The 25,592-nt window shown below is 39.7% G+C and overlaps 1 protein-coding gene across 3 annotated transcripts in view; it reads right to left on the reverse strand.

Moving 5' to 3' along the window:
• The window catches only part of LHFPL1 (LHFPL tetraspan subfamily member 1), a 95,498-nt gene that overhangs the window by 41,729 nt on the left and 28,177 nt on the right, over positions 1-25,592 (reverse strand). Inside the window, exon 1 of one of the 3 annotated variants that reach the window (XR_011434871.1) lies at positions 3,305-3,436. The exons of 1 other annotated variant lie outside the window; for it this stretch is intronic. The gene's annotated coding sequence lies outside the window, so the exon portion shown is untranslated. Of the gene's footprint in view, positions 1-3,304; positions 3,437-25,592 lie in introns of those variants that run through there. One more of the 3 variants, XM_001488695.5, reaches the window with a different exon arrangement.

The raw sequence follows: 25,592 nt of genomic DNA on the forward strand, positions 1-25,592 counted from the left end.
TCTGCCTCTCCCTGTGTGTCTCATTGCCAAGTCTTTAATCATTTATTCTCACCTTTTCACTCGCATGTGTACTTACTCACATGTGAGCATTTAGTATCAATAAAACTGGAAACTTTGCTCTTATATTTTTCTTGGTGGAGAAAAACAAACTGAATCCTTCCTCTACCTTTACCTCTTCTGCAGGTCCCTCGGAAAAAGACTCAGATCATTTTGGTCCCACTTGAGCTTGTCATACAACTTCTGAGTTAAGGAAAGCACTACTTTACTAAGGGTAACAGGGTTCAGGCAAAGCAGCAGCGAGTTAACCACTAGAACATGAACTGGTCAGAAAGGGAGTCTCTGGCTTGCAGCTGCTGAGGAAAGCATGGCTGCAAGACTGCTGGTTTCAGACCAGTCTGCGAGGAGCCGATTTGTTAGCACTGGTGTTAGCAAAGGAATATCAACAGGCCTTTCTCCCCATGCCCCCAGATAGCATGCATTTCCTACCGGCCAACCCTGTTACAAATAGCTCAATTCTACTCAGTGCTGAGACTTCCCTAGGACATAATCAAAATATACAGGCATATGTTTCCAGGGTAAATAAAGTCCCACTCCAGAGATAGGTCTTTGCCCACTGTGATTGCTTGTATCAAGTTGGGTATATAAGCAGCCTGACCATCCCAGATCTTTCTGCTTCAGACACAGCTTGAATAAGAGTCCACTACCACTTCCCAAACATTCCTCTCCTCGTTTTCTGCCACCGCGATCCCTCAGAAATTTTTCCTTCTCTATGTTATCTCCACAATGGGAGTTGCTCCAGGTTCTCCTGTGCCTGAAATCATCTTGTAATGTAGCTATTCCAAGGGCTTTATTTCCCATTTGTATCTCGGTGACTCAAAGAAGACCTCACTTTTTTTATGCTTTACTGAGGTATAATTGATATATGAAAAATTGTGCACATTTAATGTATACATCTCAATGAGTTTGGACATATGCTTACATTTGTAATACCATCACCACAGTCAAGGTACTAAACACATTCATAGCTTTCAGAAAGGCTCTTTGTTTTGTGGAGTTTTGTGTGCACGTGTGTGTGTGCGTGTGGTAAGAACACTCAATATGAGATCTATTCTCTTAACGTATTTTAAAGTGCACAACACTGTATTGCTAACTATAGGCACAAGAAGGTATAGAAGATTTCTAGAATTTATTCATCTAGCGTAATTGAACCTGTATACCCATAAAGCAACAATTCCCCATTTCCCCACCCCTGCGGCCCCCCGCAAACTAGCATTCCATTGTCTGCTTAAGGAGATCTCACTTTTGTCCTAAGTCCTGTCTTTCAAATTCTTCAGCTTTTGTGCTTGCTGATCCTTTATAAGCCTTCCCCCTTCTCTCTTTTTTTAGTCTGGGGTAGAAAGACTAGCAAAACCACCTGTATTGGGTTGTATGTATTTGCATCTCTCCATCCTGAGGTGGAGAAGCTCACAAGCAGGTAAGGCATTAGAAGGCAGGAAGCCAGAGAGTAAGTGGAGAGAGAGGACAAACTGAGTCATCGACAACCTAGAAGGTCAATTCTAAATAATCAAGTTGGCCATGCAGAGAGAGAGAGCCCCTAAAAAGAACTTCCATGTCAAGTCCTGGGCTATTCCCTTTCTTTAGAGTTTGAGGCTGAAAAGGTGGAAATTGGAATGATTGCCCTAAATGTCACATGAGCTTTTCCCTTCCCTGCAAAACAATGCTGCTCACTGGGCTCCCCATCTGTCTTCTGCTTTGGAAAGAGAGGTGCCAATTACAAATCTTCATTCTGGTTCTTATCCTGGCTGGACAGGTGCCACCACCTTCAGTGATCAATTGGTTGGCTAGAAGTCCTATCTTGCACCTTCCAACAGTTAGAAAGTATTCCTACCAGCCTGCTCTAGCAAAACACTGTTAGGCCCTATCAACAATGGACTAACTGGTAAAGCATTCCCCACATCCTTAGGTTCACAGGCCCAGCCCTGCTATCATTGCCCAGTAGTCCCTCTACCCATGGTCTCAACAAGGAATAAAATGCCACCACAAGTGACTACCTCCATTCAGTGAATCTAGCCATTGTAGGAAGGTGGGCTGAAGGCTTCTCCAGCCACTTCAGCAGACATGAGAGGCAGCACAGGATATTAAGAGTGTTTCCCAAATTGGAGGCCCTAACCCCTCTGCATCAGAAACACCTTCAATGCTTGTTCAAAATGCAGACTACAACACTCCTCAGATTCACTGAATTAGAACTAATGGGATTTGCATTTTTTAAAAATGGAGAGTTGATTCTAATGGGAACTAATGATTGAGAAATACTATTTTAGTGGAAAAGAGTCCAGATATTGGAATCAAATCCAGGATAGGGTCCTGTGGTCTGCCCCTGAACAGGTTCTATGAACTGGAGAGGATCACTCAAAACCTCAAAGTTTCAGTTTCATCTATAAAATTGAGATGATGGAAGGCAAAGTTCAAGTGCAACAACAGCGTGGAATACCTAACACCAGGACAGGATTCACTTCTCCCTCCTACCAGAGGAGACTCCATTTTCTCATAACTAATAGAGAAGACTTGAAGTCACCTAAACAGTAGAACATCACTCCTCTTGCTTCTCTCTCCCCCAACCACTCCCTCAGGGATTTCTCCTCACCCCTAGGCTTCTTCCTGCTTTTAGTTTTCCACCACAAAATGGAAGTACTTGGCCTAGTGTTCTTTTCAAGAATGGATTTATAGTTAAACTATTTCAGGTTCTTCTGGAAATCATCATGCTTGGCACATAGTAGGAACACATAAAAATTTGCCGAGTGAATGCAATCTTTTATTTCCAGCCCACTGACTTTAACATCTGTATTTCAGTTTAACCTCATCAACCCATTTCAGTCCCATAGCCCCAGTTTAGGCAATTCTAAGAGATCAACCCAGCACATCAGCAAACCGGATCCACTTTTACTTCCATAGACAGGTCAGAACAAAATCCCTCCCTCCACTCCAAGAGACGTGGACTTCCTCTCCTCAAGTTACCAACTCTCCTGGGGAAACCAACTAGCATTTAACCCTTCTGTCCTCAAACCATGTCAATATGAAATAGGAATCCAGCCCTGATTCCTCTTAGCCTCTGTGCAAACAACAGACTGAGGAAGTAAAAATGCACCAGGCTGCCTTTGGGAAGAAAACAGCTTCTCTGAGCTGTGAGATGAAAGGACAGGAAGCCTGAGAAAGGAAGGGTAGAAGGGGGAGCTGAGGAAGGGGAGAGCAAAGCAGTTTCTATTCCAGCTGTTTCAATTGCATTTGGCCCAAGTTGCAAATTTACCTTCTGACCACGAAGGCTGATTGACTTGTTCCCTGTCTTCGGACTCAGATCTGAGAAACAACTTCTCCTCACAGCTTGTCAGAAGGGGATGGGAATCCCAGCTGCTCTTTGCAGTGATGCCTGAAAACCTTGTTTTACCTTTGGGAGAGAGGGGCGGAGTCCAACCTAATGGGAATTAACTCCAAACACGCTGGAGGCTTCAAATCCAGCCTCGGACATGCAGGCACTAGAAGTAGCTTATGAGGCACTGAGTCCCCCACCTCCATTCTCTCAGCTGCCACGTCATCAGTGTGTCTGTGTATGTGTGTGTGTGCATGCGTGCAGGCACACCCACATTTGAACTGCATTATCTATCTCATTTCCTCACCTGCTGCCCTAATGCCTGCTGAGGAATAGAGGTTCTCCCTAACTTTCCTCCAAAACCCTAAATAATCTCCACCGTATATATTAGGTAGCCGACCTATGTGGCTGAAAACAACTCAGAAAACACATGCCTGAACAGAGTATGACAGAATATCCTCTTTTCCCCAAACTCATTTCTACTGTCTGATGGGGAAGGTGCTCCAACAGAGTAATCCAAGAAATAATAAGTTTACATTTAAGAAATTTAAGGGGGCCGGCCCCGTGGCCGAGTGGTTAAGTTCACGTGCTCCACTTCAGTGGCCCAGGGTTTCGCCAGTTCAGATCCTGGGCGCGGATGTGGGACCGCTCATCAAGCCATGCTGGGGCAGCATCCCACATAGCACAACCAGAGGCACTCACAACTAAAATACACAACTGTGTACTGGGGGGCTTTGGGGAGAAGAAGAAGAAGAGAAAAACAAAAAAAAAGATTGGCAACAGATGTTAGCTCAGGTGCCAATCTTTTTTTTTTTTCTGCTTTATCTCCCCAAAACCCCCCTGTACACAGTTGTATATCTTAGTTGCATGTCCTTCTAGTTGTGGGATGTGGGACGCCGCCTCAATGTGGCCTGACGAGCAGTGCCATGTCCTCGCCCAGGATCCGAACCCTGGGCTGCCACAGCAGAGCGCGCGAACTTAACCACTCGGCCACGGAGACGGCCCCTCAGGTGCCAATCTTTAAAAAAAATTCTTTTTAAAAGAAACTTAAAATCACACACTGAAAAGGCTAAATAATACCTTTTTTAAAAATAATTGTACTACCAAAAGTCAGTGTCCAACTTACCCCAAAGCACCAGTAACTGCTTTTGTGCTTGGAAAAAGAGCTGGGAGGTCTGGAGATTAATGGAGCTTTGCCTGACACTCTGCTCCAACCTGAGATCATCCCTCCCACCTATGAATGTCCCTGGCACTCCGTATTTACTTGGGGAAACATTACCTTCTACTTTGTATTAGTTTTTTGCATTTGTGTCTCATTTCCCCTCCTAGATGCCTTGTGAACAGGGAATTTTGCTGAACAAAATGAGCTGGAAGGAGGAATGGTAGCTAGCTTAACTTAACAGAGCAACTAGACTTATCCATAGTATCTCTGCTCTGTGATGGCCACTTGCCTTCCCAGAGCTCCATAAAGGTTATCAGGCCTGTTTTCTAGCATTTTGTGGCAATAATTCAAAATATGAGAATAAATGAACTAGCAGTTTAATACACTCATTGTACCCTGATTATTTAATGAAGTTGCTTAAGTTTTTCCTGCCTGCTGTGGATACAAGCAGGCATCCCGTCTATCATCAGTGACATAACCTTATATTCGTGCATGCATGCATTTGTCTATCTTGCTACTTTCCATCGGCGGTTTTTAACCATTTTTTTCTGCCCCTACACAGTGATAAACCACATTCCCATCCGTAATAATGGCTTACTAAGGCAGTTTCTGAGGGAGACAGAAATGACACCTTCAGTGGAATATCAGACTTTTGGCAGTGTAAACTCCAGAGATAAGTTTTATAATCCCCTAGTTGGTGTCCCCTTAAGAATCACTGCTTCAGATATAAGGCTATATAAAGAGAAATGCCAGATCCTCTCTCATTAAAAGTAAGTCGATATTAACAGACACATAATAACCGAGTGTGAGATGTGGCTGAAAATTTTGTCATAAGACAAATAGTCAATTCTACTCTATGCACCAGTAAATATTGCCCTTTGCTGAGTGGATACACCTGTCATTTGGGGAGCTGATCACTATCTGCAGCTCTAAGAAGAGCTCATTTTTATTTAACTCTTTTTTATCCTCTTTTCCCTGTGCCTCCAGTTCCCTTAAGTGGAATAATAAGGAAACTTAAACGTATACTAAATAATGATCTAATTTATTGGGTAAAATTTTGTTTCCTGTTAATTCCACAGTTTATAGTTCTTTCAGAAGAAAAAGTTACTTGCATCTTGTAGCTCTTGATATTTTTTCATTTAAAAATGTTCTTCACCCTGCTTTCATGAGATTGTGTGGGAAGGATTAAGAAGGGAACACTTCTATTTTTAACAATGCTAAAATGAGTATTGGTTGGGGACCCAGGGAATGCCTAAAGTCTGCCTTTGATTAGTTTGGAATAAGAGGTCTGCAAAGACAAGATATGGTGACAGGTAATTCTGATACATATCCCCATTTCCATCCCTAATTTGCAAAACTCTGCTCTATACAATAGAATTTCCCAAGCAAAATCATCACTCCCACAACATTTTGCAGTCTAGGTAAGGGGTCAGCCAGAGCCTGAGCTGTGCACCAAATCCAATAGGCTGCTTGTTTTTGTAGTTTTATTGGCACCCAGCCACAACTTATTCATTTATGTATCATCTATGGCTGCTACACCTGCAGAGTTGAGTAGTTGTGACAAAGATCTTATGGTCCACAATGCCTAAAATATTTATTATCTGGCTCTTTACAGAAAAAAAAAATGCTGACCCCTGGTTTAGACCCACACCAATAGATTATAGTAGAGACATTATGTTAATTATTAGGAGGAAGAGATTGAAAGGAAGAGAGAGGTGAAAGTGAAGTAGAGAGAAATTCTGCTTGCTTTCAGCTTTGTTAAATTGCTGGTCAACCCTCTCCAGTTCTTTAGAATCTGTGAAGTTAACAACACACTAGAGATCAGTTCAAGCCAAATAGTTGATAGCTTGTGAGAATGTATTTCTCTAACTATACTTTGAACCTGTGTTTACATTGTTCTCCAATATACTTTGTTTTTTATCACTGACAACTTTATTGAGATGTAAGTCACATACCATAAGATTCACCCTTTTAAAGTGTAGAGTTCAGTTTTTCTAGTATAGTCACAAAGTTTTGCAACCCATCACCACTAATTCCAGAACAGTTTTATCACCCCCAAAACAAGCCCCATACTCATTAGCATATACTTTAAGTTGTTTTCTCTTTTGTCAGAGCTGCTTCTTCTTTGGGGGCCATTTTTTAAAATAAAGTTTCTCATCACTATAGGTGTACGTTTTGTTCATATCCTACAAGAAGGGACCATTTATTTCTAGAGTCATTTCTAGAGTCCCATTGCCCTTGAACTTTGGAGAGTTTGCATATAAGTGCTTACAAATTTAAAAGCACATAGATTCCATGACCTGTCTCCCGTGCAAGTTGAATATGGAAGGTACACCTTGCTTATACTGTAGTTTCAGTTCTAGTCTCAAAACGTAAGATGAAACATATTTTTTAATATAAAAATCAGAACTGACAACTCTTTTCTTGAGTTTCCTTATTGACCTCAGAGGGTGAATCGATAGTGTTAACCAGTGATGTGGTGTGCTGGTAGATACTTACTAACTGGCTTCACGTGGCAGGGGGAGCAAGAGAGCCCTGGTTTGTGGTATTTGCTGGTTCCCATGGTGTAAACACTCCCACCATGGCCAATTTCAAGCTACCAACTTGAAGTCAATGAAAATGTATTTGGGAAGATATAGATACAATCTACGTACTCTCATGAGTTGGCACAAGGCAGTTCCAGTACACACCTGGAACTCAGATTCAAGAAATTACTTCAGTCTTGGTTTGTGTAGATTTATAAGGTATGTACAATATGAACCAAAATAGGATAGCTAATACAGCTGTTACATATGTTGCACATAGACTTCTCCACACTATACGTTAGCTGGCAGTAAAATATTTCAAAACTATTTTGTTGCACCAACTTTTAAGCTTTTAGAATGCATTTTGTGTATTATACAAAGATAATTGTTCATGGATCTTGCTACCTGCTTTAACAACTTTTGAGAGAGGATCTTTATTATATTTATAACAGATGAAAAACCAGACTGCAAATACTTTTTTTAAACTTAAATCATGTACCATATTTTTGGTCCAAATTGTATAGTGTATGTTAAACTAAATGGCATTGTATTAACCACTGAGTATCTTTCTGTAAGCATATTTATATTGAAATAAACTTTTTAAAAGACAAAAAATATGAAGAAAATTTCCATCAATATGTTAAATAAAACTCTTAAAAAGTCCTATATACCAGGTAGGGAGGATTCATCACCCATGCTGATTGTCGCCCCCTTGAAGAAAGGCAACCTGCCAACAATTACTTACTAATTGCCAACATGTACCAGGCACCGTGTTAGGTGCTGGAGGCACAAGGATTGGCAAGATAGAGTCCCTGCCCTTATGAAGTTTACATTTTACTCAAGGAGATGGGAAAGATTAAACAAGCAAACATACACGATAATAATGGACAGTGATGAATACGGAGGGATTAAAAAATAGTGATATTGAGAATAATAGGGATGAGGGAGACCTTCCTTAAACAGAGGACTGAGGGAAGTCTTCTTTGATGTGGCATGGAGCTAAAAACTTGAAGGATGAGAAGCAAGGGAGGAGCAGGAAGAAGCTGGGAGAAGATTGTAAATTCAAGGGCTCTGAGGAGGGGAGGATCCTGACATGTTAAGGAACTGAAAGGCCAGGGGGTGGAGCATGGTGAACCAAGCAGAAAGTAGTATCTGGTAAGGCTGGAGGGGTAAGCAGAGGGCAGACCATGCAGTGATGAGTAGGATTTCCTTTTATGTACAGTGGCAGGTTAGGGGCAGGCCTTCCATGAGCTCAGTGTGGCACAAAAAGAAACAGACTGCGAAGATAGGTAACTGTGGTAAAATAGGGTGAATCCTAGGCTGCTGATGTGGCCGATCTCCAGCTTCTAAGCCTCTAAGTCCATACAGCTTCAGCAGTGCCTCTGTGAAAACAGAAGCAGCTACAGGAAACAATGGCCATCAACTCCAATTTTTATCGCAGGGTTTCCAAAGTACTATTGTTCACAGATTTGTTAGTGGTAAACTGAGGTGTACTACTTAAGCCTGAGGTTTACTACTTCATCATTTAGGCTACTTTGACTTAATCTGAATCATTATCCTCACTAGGCTTGGTGAGGACGCTTGACCCTTGACCAGGCTTTCTGGTCTTGCCTAGTTCAGAGCAATGGGAAGCCACGGCCTAGTTTAAAGCATTATCTGATTCATATTTGAAAACTGTCTTCTTGTAAAATATAGAAATTTGTACTATTAGCATGTCCAGGCCCTGGGTCTTTCTCAAAGCTTTCTTCTTCTCTCAGTGATCATCTTGCATTTATAACCCCCAAATTTCACTTTTCATTTCCTTTTTGGTCCTTGCATTCAAGGTACCCTGGTGCTGAACTAATTATGAGATTGATTTACCTAGGAACCGCAGGTCCACTCTCTCATGCTCCAATTAATTAGAGTTTGACTAGAATTTTATTCCTAGGGCAGTGTCCTCAATGATGGTCCAGATAGCTAAAAGAACAAATGGTCTCCTTTCGAATCTCTCCACAGTATTTCCTCTGTCATTCTTCCCCATCCTACCTCTCTCACTATGAACACATTAGTGTCTTTCGAAGCCTTTCTAGCACTAACACCCCTGTCTTCACAGTCAGCCAAACCATATTGGCAGAGTGGCCACTAGTAACATAAGGGATTTTTTAAACTACCTTGATTCATTTCCCAGAGGATACTCTAACTGGGTTATAAGAGTTTTGATGAAACAAGAGAAGCAGCATTCTAGAACCAAGAAATCCTTATTATCCTTGCCTCTGCTTCCTGAAGCAAGTTATAGAGCTTCGTCAATTTGGGGAACTCAACTCACAAAGAATGGTTTCTAGGCATCCAGTTGGTTATTACTACACTTTCCTGGCTTTGCTAAATGATGTAGCCAGCCAGGTTGCTCCAAAAGACCACACTGCAGAAGGACATTAAAAGAGGTGAAAGGATGAGTGTGTCTCTTGCCATTACAGTACTGGCTTAGAGGCTGAAGGAAAAGTGAGGGTTACAGGATAGCCAAAACATGCTCAGGAAATGAGATGCAGAGCTCAGGAAATATACAACAGCCTTTTCCACAAGGGTAATCTGATAGGGCTAGTGGCTGACCAGTCGAGACAGTGCTATGATCCAGATTGCTTGCCCGCAAAATCCCATGAAGCAACAGCTGCAGGAAGCAAGGACCACACAATAAGAAAGCTCTGCTCTATGAACTTCAGCTTTGTTCTCTGGGTAATGATTTGGGTGCTGGGGCAAGACCACCCCAGGGCATATTTGGGCATTTGCCTAGTGACCTGCAGTATATACTGGTTTCTTGGCAGTTGTGGGTAAAATACAAGCGACAGCCAAAACACTTTGTTCTATCTCTTCCTGGAATGTAATTCTGCTTTCTGGGGACATCATAGGCACATCTGTGATTCTAAAATGACTTCTATCTAGGAGATCTGCCCAGGAGGCTGTCATCATGGATATTTGCTGGGAATTATGGGCAAAAGTTGCCTAATTTTGCAAGCAGGACTTGCCTTTTACTGAGTAACTGTCCCTTAAATTTGATTAGTAAAGTTGATCCTCACAACAGCCTTATGAAGTAGGCATTACTTCCACTTCCAGGGCAGAAAACTGAGGCTTAGAAGAGTTAAATGACTTTCCCAAAGCCACAGAGCTCTTAGGTATACTAAGTGATGGATTCAGAAAAGGACTTAGAGACAGAAGACAGGCTGGATAGAACCAGAGGGTAGGGGCCAAAAGGAGTAGGAGGGAAAGGGAGAAATATGGTATGAATCCTACATTTCTGCTTTGAGAAACTGGATGCATGGAGATATCCTCCATTAAGGTCAGAATAAAGGGAGATTGCATGTGACCTCTCCACACCCTTTTTCTTTGGTGATGGACAGTGAAGAGCAGTTAATAACTGAGTTCAGCTTGGCTTTTAGGTTAGAAGCATCTCTGGAACATCCTAGTATATAGTAAACAGATAGTTGTATAAGATTGGAGCTCAGAGGAAAGTTCTAGGCTGAAAGTTCAAGTGTGGAAGACCCCAGTCCTAAAAGTAGATGACATGACCAAGGTACTTATAAATATGAGCGCCAAGGACAGGAAAAACCCTGATAAACATACACATTTAAAGGATAGGTAGAGACAAGGACCTGTGAAGGAGATAAAAAATTGCTCAGCCCCCCTCTTACCATCCTGTTTCCCACACACTACAGCCTCTCAAGAGCCAGAGCTGGCTCAGGAAGAACTGGCTCAGGAAGGATGTGGGGATATAGGAGTTGAGGGAGGCAGAGTGGTTAAAAATCCTTCAGTGTTAAGTGCTTTATCGACCAACCATTGTCCGGAGGTAACCAAGGATGAGCTGTGAGAAAGCAATCTCACTCAGAAATGCGACTCTATTTCCAGCTTAACAAGTCTCTTTCATTTTTAATGAGTTTTAAGGGTAGCCAACGCTTACTGTGCTTGGCAAAGAGCCATTAACTCTGGTACCACCTGGTTCTCTTTCTTGAATTTAGAGAAATTTTGAGGGAAGACAAGAAGGCTGAAAGCAGTTTCAAGCACCTTGGATTTGGCCTTGAACAATCCCCTGTGCCTTTCTCCTTTACTCTTGTGGGATACCACAAGCTAAATTAATGCTGTGGGAATCACTTCCCAAATCAAAGACTCTCTGTTTGACCCTGGGGAGTAACTTTTACCCTTCCTACAACTAAATTTCCCTATCTAGGGAAAAATTTCAGAAAATTAAAAACCATCCTCATACACTATGGGGACAGATTATCCATTAAGTTGGAAAGAGATTTGGAGGACATTGTTGTCAGTATTGTACTACTGGTGGGACCACTATGTTAGCTCCACAATGATTTGTTGACCACTTATTATGTGTCAGGAACTGGAGATACAGTGATCAAACAAGACAAAGTCCCTGCTCTCATAGAGTTCACATTCTAGTGGGGAAGAAAGCCAATAAAATAAGTGAACAATTAATGAAATAGAGTGACAAGTTCTAAACCAAAAATAAAATTTGGTTATAAGATAGGATATTGGAGTGGAAATGAGGACAACTTTAGATTAGATGGGGTAGTTGAGAGAGGCTGTGAGGTGATATTTGGCATGAGACCCAAAAGATCAGCAGGAGCCAGGTGTGCAAAGAGCCAAGGTAGAAACTTCCAGGTAGAGGAAACAGAAAATTTAGAGGCCTCAAGTCATAAAAATTCTCAAAGTGTTTAAGGAACCAAAAGCAGGTTAAGGACAACTGGATGTCCACATGCAAAAGAGAGAAGCTGAACCTATACTTCACCTCCCACCACATACAAAAATGAACCCAAAATGGATCAAAGACCTAAATATAGGAGCTAAAACCATAAAAATCAGAGAAGAATATAGAACCATGAAATCTTCATGATCTTGATTTAGACAAGATATGACACAAAAAGCATAAGCAACAAAAGAAAAAATAGATAATTTGGACTTCATCAAAGTCACAAACTTTTGTGCATCAAATGATGCTATCAAGAGGGTGAAAAGACAACCCAAAGATTGGAGAGAAATGTTTGCAAACCATATATCTGATAAGGGCCTAGTATCCAGAATATATAAAGGACACCTATAACTCAACAACAAAAAGATAAACCACCTAATTTTAAAATAGGCAAAGGACTTGAGTAGATATTTCTTCAAAGAAGATGTGTAAATGGCCAATAAGCACGTGAAAAAATGCTCAACGTCATTAGTCATTAGGCAAATGCAAATTAAAAGCACAACGAGATACCACTTTACATCCATTAGGATGTCCATAATAATAATAATAATAATAATAAAATAATGGAAAATAACAAATGTTGCAGAGGAAGTGGAAAATTTAGAACCTTTGTATGTTGCTGGTGTGGATGTAAAATTATTTAGCTGCCATCGAAAACGGCTTGGCAATTCCTCACAACAAACATAGGGTTACCATATGATCCAACAATTCTATTCCTAGGTATATAAAAAAATAAATAAATAAAAACAACTGTAAACAGGTATTTAAACAAAAACTTGTGCATGAATATTCATAGCAGTAGCTTTCACAATTGCCAAAAGATTGAAACAATCCAAATGTCCATCAGCTGATGAATAGACAAATTGTGGTATATCCATACAATGGAATATTATTAATCCATAAAAGGAAGGAAACTCAGACACATGCTACAATATGGATGAACCTTGGAAACGTTATGCTGAGTGAAATAAGCCAGACACAAAAATTCATATATCATACAATTGCATTTATGTGAAATGTCCAGAATAGGCAAATTATAGAGACAGAAAGCAGATTAGTAGTTGCTAGAGGCCGAGGGGAACAGATAGGGGAGTGATTGCTCAATGGATCCAGAGTTTCTTTTAGGAATGATGAAAATACTCCAAAAGTAGATAATGGTGAAGGTTCCACAACTCTTTGATTATACTAAAACTCTTTTTAAATGAGTGAATTGAATGGTATGTAAATTATATCTCAGCAAAGCTGTTATCACAAAAAAGCAGGCTAAGGAGAATAGTGAGGGAAAGTGATAGAAGGGGCAGAGACGGAAATTGCCTAAGGATGTCATCCTCCTAAGGCCCGGTGCAGAGCTAAGGATCATGATGCTAAACATACACTGAGCAGCTTTTTGGGACTTTGTGCTAGGCTGAAGACCTTTTCTTTCCTTTTAGAAATTAGTACTCTAAAATCAAAGAACAGAGAATTCTATAACAATTCATGGAGAAAAAGAATATTCGTCCTTCATCTAGAGCAGAGGTAGCCCAATTACTCTCCCTAGTCCTATTCAGGGTGGGAGCTTCCTCCCAAGCCCCACCCTAAACATTCCAGAGACATCAAAGGAATCAAAGGAGCAATGGAGAGAGGATACAATAAGCTTGCTCCAAAGACATGGAGGTTTAATGGCTCCCCGCTGACATCAAAAGCTCTACTCTCCAGAACTGCGGCCCAAGATCACCTTGGCTAACACTGACAGCTACATTTTACTAAATGCTTACTTTGTGCCAGGCATTACGCTAGGTGAGTTTGCAGAGGTTACCTCATTTGATTCACACAATTATCCAGTGAAAACTTTACCCATTTGTACCCCCAGTTCAACAATTGAGGAAACTGAGGCAAAGCTGAGTCAAAATCTTGCCTAAGATTTCATAAATAAGAAGGAGTACTCAAGCACTGTCAAGCTAAACTTGCTCCCAGAAACGTCCTATCTGTACACCTTCATGATGCTGCTTCTCTGACCCACCTGAGGTCTGTGAGAAAAGAGAGGAAGAGTGTTGGTCATCAGAATTCAAGCTTTGTTTCCCTTATCATATGAAAACCTTTACTTTTGAATTGTAGCCTAAAGGTGTCCTTAGCTAGCCATCATTGCTAACAAATACTAAGCACTTACTGTATAGAAAGCACTGTGGTAAGTGCTTTTATGTCAATTATCTCATTTGATCCTAACAATAACCCTGTATAATAGGTTATCCTCCTCTTTTTATAATTGGAAAAAGTGAAATATAGCTATAACAAACTTGTCCTAGATCTCTCAGCTCATAAAAATACTGAAGCTGATGTCCACTTTCAGTCAGTCAGATATCAGAGCCCTTGATTTTTTTAAACTTTCTTTTTTTTTGCTGGGAAAGATTTGCCCTGAGCAAACATCTGTGCCAGTCTTCCTCTATTTTGTATGTGAGCCATTGCCACAGCATGGCCACTGACAAGTGGTGTAGGTCTGCGCCTCAGAACTGAACCCAGGTCACCAAAGCAGAGCATGCCAAACTTTAACCACTAGGCCATTTGGGGCTGCCTCTAAAACTTTTTTTATTGTGGTAAAAAACACATAACACAGGGCCAGCCCCTTGGCCTAGTGGTTAAGTTTGGCGTGCTCCACTTCGGCAACCTGGGTTTGGTTCCCAGGCACAGACCTACACCACTTATCAGCGCCCATGGTGTGGTGGTGTCCCACATACAAAATAGAGGAAGATTGGCACATATGTTAACTCAGGGCAAATCTTCCTCAAGCAAAAAGAGGAGGATTGGCAACAGATGTTAACTCCGGGTGAATCTTCCTCAGCAAAAAAAAAAAAAAACATAAAATTTACCATCTTAATCATTTTTAAGTGTACAGTTCAACAGTGTTATGTATATTCACAGTGTTGTGCAAAGATCCCCAGAAGAATTCAATCTTGCAAAATTGAAGCTCTATAGTGATTAAACAAGAACTTCCCTTTCTTCTCTCATCTGCCCCTGTTAACCATCACTCTGCTTTCTGTTTCTATAATTTTAACTAGTTTGGATATCTCATATAAGTGTATTCATACAATATTTGTCTTCTTTGTGACTGGCTTATTTCCTTTAGCATAATGTCTTCAAAGTTCATCCATATTGTAGCATGTGACAGAATTTCCTTCCTTTTAAAGCTGAATGATATTCCATTGTATGTATGTCTTAGTCTGTTCAGGCTGATACAACAAAATACCATAGACTGGGTGGCTGAAAGATCAGACATTTGTTTCTCACAGTTCTGGAGGCTGGAAGTCCAAGATCAAGGTGCCAGCAGATTCAGTCTCTTGTGAGGGCCTGCTTCCTGGTTCATAGACGGCAGAAAGGACAAGAAAACTCTTTAGAGCCTCTTTTATAAGGATGCTAATCCCATTCATAAGGGTTCCACCCTCATGACCTAATCAACTCCCAAAGGTTCCCCTCCAAATACCATCACATTGGAAGTTAGAATCTGCCATATGAAACTTGGGAGTACATAAACATTTAATCTATAGAAATGTATATACCACATTATATTTGTAGATTCATCTGTTGATGGATATTGGGGTCACTTACCCCTCCTGGCTATTGTGAATAGTGCTATGAACAGAGGTGACCCTGCTTTCATATTTTTTGGATATATACCCAGAAGTAAGATTCTTAAATCATGTGGTAGTTCTGTTCTTAGTTTTTTTCTATCATGGTTTTACCATTTAACAATCCCACCAGCAGTGTACAAGAGTTAAGATTTCTCCACATCCTCACCAACACTTATTATTTTCTTCTTTGTTTTATTCTAGCCATTCCAATGAGTGTGAGGTGATATTTCATTGCAGTTTTGATTTGCATTTTTCTGGTAATTAGAGATGTTGAGCATCTTTTTGTAGGCTTGTTGGTCATTTGTATACCATCTTCAAAGGAATGTCTATTGAGGTCCTTTGCCTACTTTTTGATTTGGTTATTTGATTTTTTGTTGTTGAGTTGTAGGAGTTTATTGTATTCTATGGATATTAATGCTGTATCAGATACATGATTTGCAAACATTTTTTCCCATTCTATAGGTTGACTTTTTACCTGTTGATTATGTCCTTTGATATACAAAAGTTAAGTTTGATGTAGTCCCATTTGTCTATTTTTGCCTTTTTTATCTGTGCTCTTAGTGTCATATCCAAAAAATCATTGCCAAGCCCAATGTCATGAAGCTTTCCCTTTATGTTTTATTCTAGAAGTTTTATAGTTTTGGGTCTCATGTTTAGGCATTTAATCCATTTGAATTATTTTTTGTCTATAGCGTAAGCTAACAATCCAACTTCATTCTTTTGCACGTGGATATCTAGTTTCCCCAGTAAAATTTGTTGAAAAAGACTACGCTTTCCCCATTGTGTGGTCTTGGCACCCTAGTCAAAGATCATTTCATCATACACATGAGGGTTTATTTCCAGGCTCTCTATTCTATTCCGTTTGTCTGTATGCCTGCCTTTATACCAATAAGAACTGTTTTGAATGCTATAGCTTTGTAATATGTTTTAAAATCAGAAAGTGTGAGGTCTCCGACTGTTCTTTTTTACAAAATTGTTTTGGCTCTTTGGAATCCCTCGAAGTTCCATATGTATCTTAGGATTTTTTTATTTCTGCAAAAATAGGCAAATGGGACTACATCAAACTTAAGTTTTGAACATCAAAGAACATAATCAACAGAGTGAAAAAGCAACCTATAGAGTGGGAGAAAATATTTGCAAATCATATATCCGATAAGGGGTTAATATCCATAATATACAATGAACTTCTTTTCTGCAAAAAATGCTATTGGGATTTTGATAGAGATTGTGTTGAGTCTGTAGATCACTTTGGGTAGTATGGACATCTTAACAAATATTAAGTCTTCCAATCCATGAACACAGATGTCTTCTCATTTATTTGTGCCTTCTTAATTTTCATTCAGCAATGCTTTGTAGTTTTTCAGTGTACAAGTCTTTCACCTCCACGGTTAGGTTTATTATTAAGTATTTTATTCTTTTTGATGCTATTGTAAATGAAATTGTATTTTTAATTGCCTTTTCGGATTGTTTATTAGTGTATAGAAATGAAATATATTTTTGTGTGTTGATTTTGTATCCAGCAGCTTTGCTCAATTCATTTATTAGTTCTAACAGGTGTTTTTGTGGAATCTCTAGGGTTTTCTATGTAGAAAATCATGCCATCTGTGAACAGGAATAATTTTACTTCCCTTCTGATTTGGACGCTTCTTAGTTCCATTTATTGCCTAGTTGCTCTGGCTAGGACTTCTAGTACTGTGTTGTATACAAGTGGTGAAGGTGAGCATCTTTGGTTTGTTCCTGATCTTAGAGGAAAAGCTTTCAGTTTTTCACTATTGAGTATGACGTTATCTGTGGACTTTCCATACATGGCCTTTATTATGTTGAGGTAGTTTATTTCTATTCTTAGTTTATTGAGTGTTTTTATCATAAAAGGGTGTTGATTCTTGTCAAATGCTTTTTTCTGCATCAATTGAGATGATTATGTGAATTTTGTCCCTCATAATACTAATGTGTTTTATTACAGTTATGCATTTCCTTATGTTGAACCATCTTTGCATCCCAGGAATAAATTCCACTTGATCATGGTGTATAATCCTTTTAAGGTGCTATTGAATTCCATTTACTGCATTTTTTTTTGAGAATTCTTGCAATAATATTCATCAGGGATATTGGTCTGTTTTCTTTTCTTGTAGCATCTTTGTCTGGCTTTGGTATCATGGTGATGCTGGCCTCCGAATGAGCTTGGAAGTGTTCCCTCCTCTTCAATTCTTTGTGAGAATTTCAGGAAGATTGGTGTTAACTTTTCTTTAAATGTTTGATAAAATTCTGTAGTGAAGCCATCTGGTTGTGGGTCTTTCTTTGTTAGAAAGTTGTGATTACTGGTTGCATATCTTTACTCGCTATTTTGTCCCTTCAGATTATCTATTTCTTCATGATTTGGTCTTGGTAAGTTGTGTGTTTCTAGAAATTTATCCATTTCTTCTAGGTTATCCAATTTTTTGGTACACAATTGTTCACAGTATTCTCTTATAAGTCTCTTTTATTTCTCTGCCATCACTTGTAATGTCCCCCATTTCATTTCTGATTTTACTTATTTGAATCTTCTCTCTTGTTTAAGTTAATATAGCTAAGGGTCTTCCAATATTTTTGATCTTTTCAAAAAGCAAACTCTTCATTTTGTTGATTTTTTCTATTATTTTTCTACTCTCCATTTTCTTTATCTCTGCTCTAATCTGTATTATTTCCTTCATCCTGCTAGGTTTGGGTTTAGTTTGTTCTTTTTTTTTTCTTTCTAATTTCTTTCTTTCTTTTTTTTTTGCCATTCTGTATTTTAATTGCCTTTCAGATCTCTCTCTCTCCCACCCTCTGTCCTCTGTCCTTATTTATTATCATTATTATTTTTTACAAATGTGGTGGCATCAGTGCTTGGACCTGGGCCTGGGGTACACTGTGTTTGGAGAATGAATGAACAGATGAAGTGAATGACTTGAATCTCTGGAGATGCTGGGGAGTTCAACAGGCGGGCCACCTGCCTGCCTCTGAAAACTCAAAGGACATCATTAACGTAATTTATGAGAAAGCCAGGAACACAGAAAGACGTTTTCATTTGCAAGAATTGGGGAGGGGAGGTCACAAAAAATACCCACTGGACAAATCTCCCAGGAAAGTACACGGAAGTGTAATTATTCGTATGTCTGTGGCTCTAGCAATATTCATGAGCTTCTTGATGGCAGATAGTGCATTTAAGGCAACTATTTGTTCCACTTATAACAACCAGAATAATATTAGGAAGCCTTTCCTGAGCACTTACTATGTAGCAGGCACGGTTCTAAGAGCTCCTGAGTCCACGAGATAGACATTGTTACGGCCCCATTTTATGCTTGAGGAGACTCGGGCACAGAGAGGTTAAGTGGACCATCCATGGGTCATATAGCTGGCAGGTGGCTGAGCAGAGATTCTAACTCAGTACCTGGCACATGGTAGGCGCTCATTAACCATCTATTGAGTGAATGGATGAATAAATCAACACCTTGCACTTCCAAAGCTTGGAGCCTGTGCTTCTCCATATTGAAATCTCACCGTTTAAGGCTTACACCAAAGGTCCCCTCCTTGGTGAGGCCACCTCCTGTTCTGCCCCCTGTGAAGTTTGGCCCATAGTACTTTGGGTCTCAGCTGGAGCACTGGCCCTATCTTATGCTGGGCACACATCCCATTTGAGAATAAAGATGGGGAGTCCTGCATCCTTTGGTGCTTCGGGCTAGCAGGTGCTTAAGACATGATTATTGACTTGAACTAAAGTGGAGCTGTAAGAGGAGCCAGGATGTTCCCTGGGAGAAACCGAGAGCAGTTGGAGCATAAAGGTCACCAGAAATGGGGCCAAAGAGCCAGGTGACCCTGATATCTGATGAGCAGCAGAGATCAGAGAAGAGCGGGATGAGAGATGGGACAGGTGCCAGGAGGACAAAAGACCAGACCTTTCCTTGGAGGTAAGGAAAGAAAGCCTTCGCTGAGTTAATGAAGTGTGTTCAGCTCAGTATTCGATCGGTGCTCTGAAATTCGTGTTCCCTTAACGCTTCCTCTACAGGGAGCTGCGGATCATGAGCCCAAAGCAGAAGTCGAGAGGGTTGTATCGTGTTATCTTAATAAGGTTTGATGTTGGTTGAAAATTCACAAGTGGATTGTGTCTTATGCTATTCTTAGCTCTTTATAAATATTAGCTCACAACTGTAAAAGGAGGATGCTCACATCATCACCATCTTTATCATCCCCATTTTTTTATTGAGTTAATGATAGGTTACAATCTTGTGAAATTTCAGTTGTACATTAATGTTTGTCCTTCGTGTTGTAGATGCACCACTTCACCCTTTGTGCCCACCCCCCACCCCACCTTTCCCCTGGTAGCCACTAAACTGTTCTTAGTCCATAATTTTAAATTCCTCATATGAGTGGAGTCATACACAGATTATCCTTCTCTCGCTGGCTTATTTCACTTAACATAATTCCCTCAAGGTCCCTCCATGTTATTGCAAATGGAATGATTTTGTTCTGTTTTACAGCTGAGTAGTATTCCATTGTATATATGTACCACATCTTCTTTATCCATTCGTCTGTTGCTGGGCACTTAGGTTGCTTCCATGTCTTGGCTATTGTAAATAATGCTGCAATAAACATTGGGGTGTATAGGACTTTTGGGATTGCTGACTTCAAGCTCCTTGGATAAATACCCAGTAGTGGGATGGCTGGATCGTATGGTAGTTCTATTTTTAATTTTTTGAGGAATCTCCATACTGTTTTCCATAGTGGCTGCACCAGTTTGCATTCCCACCAGCGGTGTATGAGGGTTCCTTTTTCTCCGCAACCTCTCCAACGTTTGTTACTATTAGTTTTAGATATTTTTGTCATTCTAACGGGTGTAAGGTGATACCTTAGTGTAGTTTTGATTTGCATTTCCCTGATGATCAGCGATGATGAGCATCTTTTCATGTGCCTATTGGCCATCAGTATATCATCTTTGGAGAAATGTCTGTTCATGTCTCCAGCCCATTTTTTGATCGGGTTGTTTGATGTTTTGTTGTTGAGTTCGAGAGTTCTTTATATATTATGGATATTAAGCCTTTGTCAGATATATGACTTGCAAATATTTTTTCACAGTTAGTGGGTTGTTTTTTTGTTTCAATCCTGTTTTCATTTGCCTTGAAGAAGCTCTTTAGATTGATGAAGTCCCATTTGTTTATTCTTTCTATTGTTTCCCTTCTCTGAGAAGGCATCGTGTCCGAAAAGATCCTTTTAATACTGATGTCAAAGAGTGTACTGCCTACGTTTTCTTCCAGAAGCCTTATGGTTTCAGGTCTCACCTTTAGGTCTTTGATCCATTTTGAGTTTATTTTGGTGAATGGTGAAAAAGAATGGTCAATTTTCATTCTTTTACATGTGGCTTTCCAGTTTTCCCAGCATCATTTGTTGAAAAGACTTTCTTTTCTCCATTGTATGCCCTCAGCTCCTTTGTCAAAGATAAGCTGTCCATAGATGTGTGGTTTTATTTCTGGGCTTTCAATTCTGTTCCATTGATCTGTGCATCTGTTTTTGTACCGGTACCATGCTGTTTTGATTACTGTAGCTTTGTACTATGTTTTGAAGTCAGGGATTGTGATGCCTCCCGTTTTGTTCTTTTTATCTCAGGATTGCTTTAGAAATTCGGGGTCTTTTGTTGCCCCACATGAATTTTAGGATTCTTTGTTCTAATTCTGTAAAGAATGTCATTGGGATTCTGATTGGGATGGCATTGAATCTGTAGATTGCTTTAGGTAGAAGGGACATTTTAACTATGTTTATTCTTCCAATCCATGTACATGGAATGTCTTTCCATCTCCTTATGTCGTCATCCAATTCTCTCAGAAAGGCCTTGTAATTTTCATTATATAGGTCCTTCACTTGCTTAGTTAAATTTACCCCAAGGTATTTTATTCTTTTTGTTGCGATTGTGAATGGTATTGTGTTCTTGAGTTCTTTTTCTGTTGGTTCATTACTGGAGTATAGAAATGCTACTGATTTATGCAAATTGATTTTATATCCTGCAACTTTGCTGTAGTTGTTGATTACTTCTAACAGTTTTCCAATGGATTCTTTGGGGTTTTCTATATATAAGATCATGTCATCTGCAAACAGCGAGAGTTTCACTTCTTCCCTCCCTATTTGGATTCCTTTTATTCCTTTTTCTTGCCTGATTGCTCTGGCCAGGACCTCCAGTACTATGTTAAATAAGAGTGGTGATAGAGGGCATCCTTGTCTCATTCCTGTTTTCAGGGGGATGGCGTTCAGTTTTTGCCCATTGAGTATGATGTTGGCTATGGGTTTGTCATATATGGACTTTATTATGTTGAGGTAGTTTCCTTCTATGCCCATTTTGTTCAGAGTTTTTATCATAAATGGCTGTTGGATCTTGTCAAATGCCTTCTCTGCATCTATTGAGATGATCATGTGGTTTTTATTCCTCAGTTTGTTGATGTGGTGTATCACGTTGATTGATTTGCGGATGTTGAACCATCCCTGTGTCCCTGGTATGAATCCCACCTGATCATGATGTATGATCCTTTTGATGAATTGCTGAATTCTGGTTGCCAAAATTTTGTTTAGAATTTTTGCATTTATGTTCATCAGTGATATTGGCCTGTAGTTCTCTTTTTTCGTGGTGTCCTTGTCAGGTTTTGGTATCAGCATGATGTTGGCCTCATAGAATATGTTAGGAAGTCTTCCATCTTCCCTAATTTTTTGAAATAGATTGAAAAGGATAGGTATTAAATCCTCTCTGAAAGTTTGGTAGAATTCCCCAGGAAAGCCATCTGGTCCTGGGGTTTTATACTTTGGGATGTTTTTGATTGCTGTTTCAATCTCTTTCCTTGTGATTGGTCTGTTCAAATCGTCTGCCTCTTCTTGAGTGAGCTTTGGGAGATTGTAGGAGTCCAAGAATTTATCCATTTCCTCTAGGTTATCCATTCTGTTGGCATATAGTTTTTTGTAGTATTCTCTTATAATCTGTTGTATTTCTGCAGAGTCTGTTGTTATTTCTCCTCGCTCATTTCTGATTTTGTTTATTTGAGCTTTCTCCCTTTTTTTCTTTGTAAGTCTGGCTAGTGGTTTGTCAATTTTATTTATCTTCTCAAAAAACCAGCTCTTTGTTTCATTGATCCTTTCTACTGCCTTTTTCATTTAAATAGTATTTATTTCTGCTCTGATTTTTATTATTTCTCTCCTTCTGCTGACTTTGGCTTCATTTGTTCTTTTTTCTCTAGTTCAGTCAGGTATGCTTTAAGGTTGCTTATTTGGGATTTTTCTTGTTTGTTAAGATGTGCCTGTATTGCAATGAATTTTCCTCTTAATACAGCTTTTGCTGTATCCCATATGAGTTGGTATGGCATGCTATCATTTTCATTTGTTTCCAGGTATTTTTTGATTTCTTCTTTAATTTCTTCAATGACCCATTGCTTGTTCAGTAGTGTGTTGTTTAGTCTCCACATCTTTGTGCCTTTCTCAGCTTTTTTCTTGTAATCAATTTCTAGCCTTATAGCACTATGATTGGAGAAGATGCTTCTTATTATTTCAATTTTTTTAAATTTATAGAGGTTTGCCTTGTTTCCCAACATATGGTCTATCCTTGAGAATGTTCCATGTGCACTTGAGAAGAATGTGTATTCAGCTCTTTCAGGGTGAAGTGATCTATATATGTCTATTAAGTCCAATTGTTTTAGTTTTTCATTTAGCTCCACTATTTCCTTGTTGATTTTCTGTCTGGATGATCTGTCCATTGATGTGAGTGGGGTGTTGAGGTCCCCTACTATTATTGTGTTGTTTTTAACATCTTCCTTTAGGTCTGTTAATAGTTGCTTTATGAATCTTGGTGCTCCTGTGTTGGGTGCATAGATATTTATAAGCGTTATTTCTTCTTGATGAAGTGTCCCTTTGATCATTATATATTGTCCCTCTGTGTCTCTCTTTACCTGTCTTATTTTGAAATCCACTTGGTCTGATATGAGAATTGCAACACCTGCCTTTTTTTCCTTGCTATTAGCTTGAAGTATTGTCCTCCACCCCTTCACCCTGAGTCTGTGTTTGTCCTTGGGGCTGAGGAGTGTTTCCTGGAGGCAACAAATTGTTGGATCTTGTTCTTTAATCCATTTTGCCACTCTGTGTCTTTTTATTGGAGAGTTCAATCCGTTTACATTGAGAGTGATTATTGATGCATGTGGACTTAATGCTGTCAATCTGTCGCTCATTATCTTGTTTTCCTGCGTTTCTTTTCCTATTTGCTTTAGACTACCCATTTAATACTGCAATTTCTTATGCTAGGTTTCTTAGATTTTTCCTTATTTATGATTTGTGACTCTGTTCTGTACTTTATTTTAGTGTCTACCTTGAAGTTTGTATTTAGAATCTCGTGTGTAATATAGTGTATTCTCTGGTGGTCTGTTACTTACTTGACCAATACTGATTTAGACCCTTTGCTCTTCCCCTCCTAAATAATTATTTTCATTTTTTATTCCAACTCGTCTTATTAATTTTTAGTTAGAGTGCTAAGATCGTCCTTGCTTTGGTAGTTTCCTTACCATTACCCTAATGCTATAGTTGAATATTTGCTATCCTGTTCTGGTTCTATCCATCGGTCTCCCTAGTCTGTGGATTGTGTCTCCTTTCTCCCTTTTTTCTTTTTTCAGGTATGAGAGCCTTCTTGAGGATTTCTTGTAATGGAGGGCTTTTAGTTACAAATTCCCTTAACTTTTGTTTGTCTGGAAAAGATTTAATTTCTCCCTCATATCTGAAGGAAATTCTTGCTGGATAGAGTATTCTTGGCTGAAGATTTTTATCTTTTAAATCTTGGAATATGTCACTCCATTCTCTCCTAGCTTGTAAGGTTTCTGTAGAGAAATCCGCTGACAGTCTGATAGGGGCTCCTTTATAGGTTATTCTCTTTTTTTTTCTTACTTCCCTGAGTATTCTTTCTTTATCTTTCCTTTTTGCCAATTTTACTACTATGTGCCTTGCAGTAGCTCTTTTTACATTGACAAATCTAGGAGATCTAAAACCCTCCTCTACACACATTTCTCCATTGATCCCTAGATTTGGGAAGTTCTCTTCAATAATTTCGTTAAGCACACTTTCTGCTCCATTTTCCTTTTCCACATTCTCGGGAATTCCTATGATCCTTATGTTCTTCCTCCTCATTGAATCCATTATCTCTCGGAGATTTTCCTCATTTTTTTTAATTCTTAGTTCTCTTTCTTCCTCTGTCTGGAGCCATTCAGCCTGTCTATCTTCAATTATGTTAATTTTCTCTTCTATGGTGTCTACACGGGCATTCAGGGAATCCGTATTCTGTTTTATCTGGTCCATTGTGTTTTTCATCTCTAGTAATTCTGTTTGATTCTTCTTTATGATTTCAATCTCTTTTGTGAAGTAACTCCAGAACTCAGCTTGTTTCTCTATCTTTCTCTCTACCTCATTGAGTTTTTTTATTATAGCTGCTCTGAACTCATTATCACTTAGTTTACCTAATTCCAAGTCCTCAGGACTTAATTCTATGTTTTTATTGTTTTCCTTCTGGTCTGGGGCTTTTATAAATTGCTGGATGGTAGAGGAGTGGTTTTTTCGCATGGTGGTAGAATTCGGTTGCAGTTACAGCCTGTAGGCACTAGATGGGGGTCGAGAGCCGTGTGTTATGAGCTCTCCGCCTTGGGGCAAGATGGCTGCGCCCACTGGCTTTGCTGGGGGGGAGGGGCTGTTACTCACACGCCCCGGTCTGGGTTCAGATCAGTTCTGTTCTCTGGTCTCCCAAGGCCCTTGATTTATGGGGTCCCCGCGGACGGAAGCTTTCCCCCCATCAGCGAGTCTCCACTGAATCAGTGGCAGGAGTCCTGGATGATCCCCGGTCTCGCAGCCCCTCCCCCGCTCCTTCCCAACCCGCGCAGCAGCGATCGCAGACTCTAGGGGAGGGAGCAATGTTCTCTCCTACAGTTCCAGTGCCTCCAAGGCTCTAAGTAGGGTTTATGATCTCCGCCTTCTTGGTATTGTAGGTCTCTAACATGTTGGCATCATGTTTATTCTCTGAAATTCTGTTCTTCCAATCTTTTGTTGTATTTTGGAGGAGAGAGAATCCAGGGTTAGCTCACCCTGCCATTTTGCTCTGCCCTCCCTATCTCTTTCTAATTTCTTGATATGTAAAGTTAGGCTGTTGATTTGAGATCTTTCTTTTTTTTTTTTCACACACAGTTATAGCTAT

This window comes from Equus caballus, chromosome X (genome assembly GCF_041296265.1).
Source record: "Equus caballus isolate H_3958 breed thoroughbred chromosome X, TB-T2T, whole genome shotgun sequence".
Classification (NCBI taxonomy): Eukaryota; Metazoa; Chordata; class Mammalia; order Perissodactyla; family Equidae; genus Equus; species Equus caballus.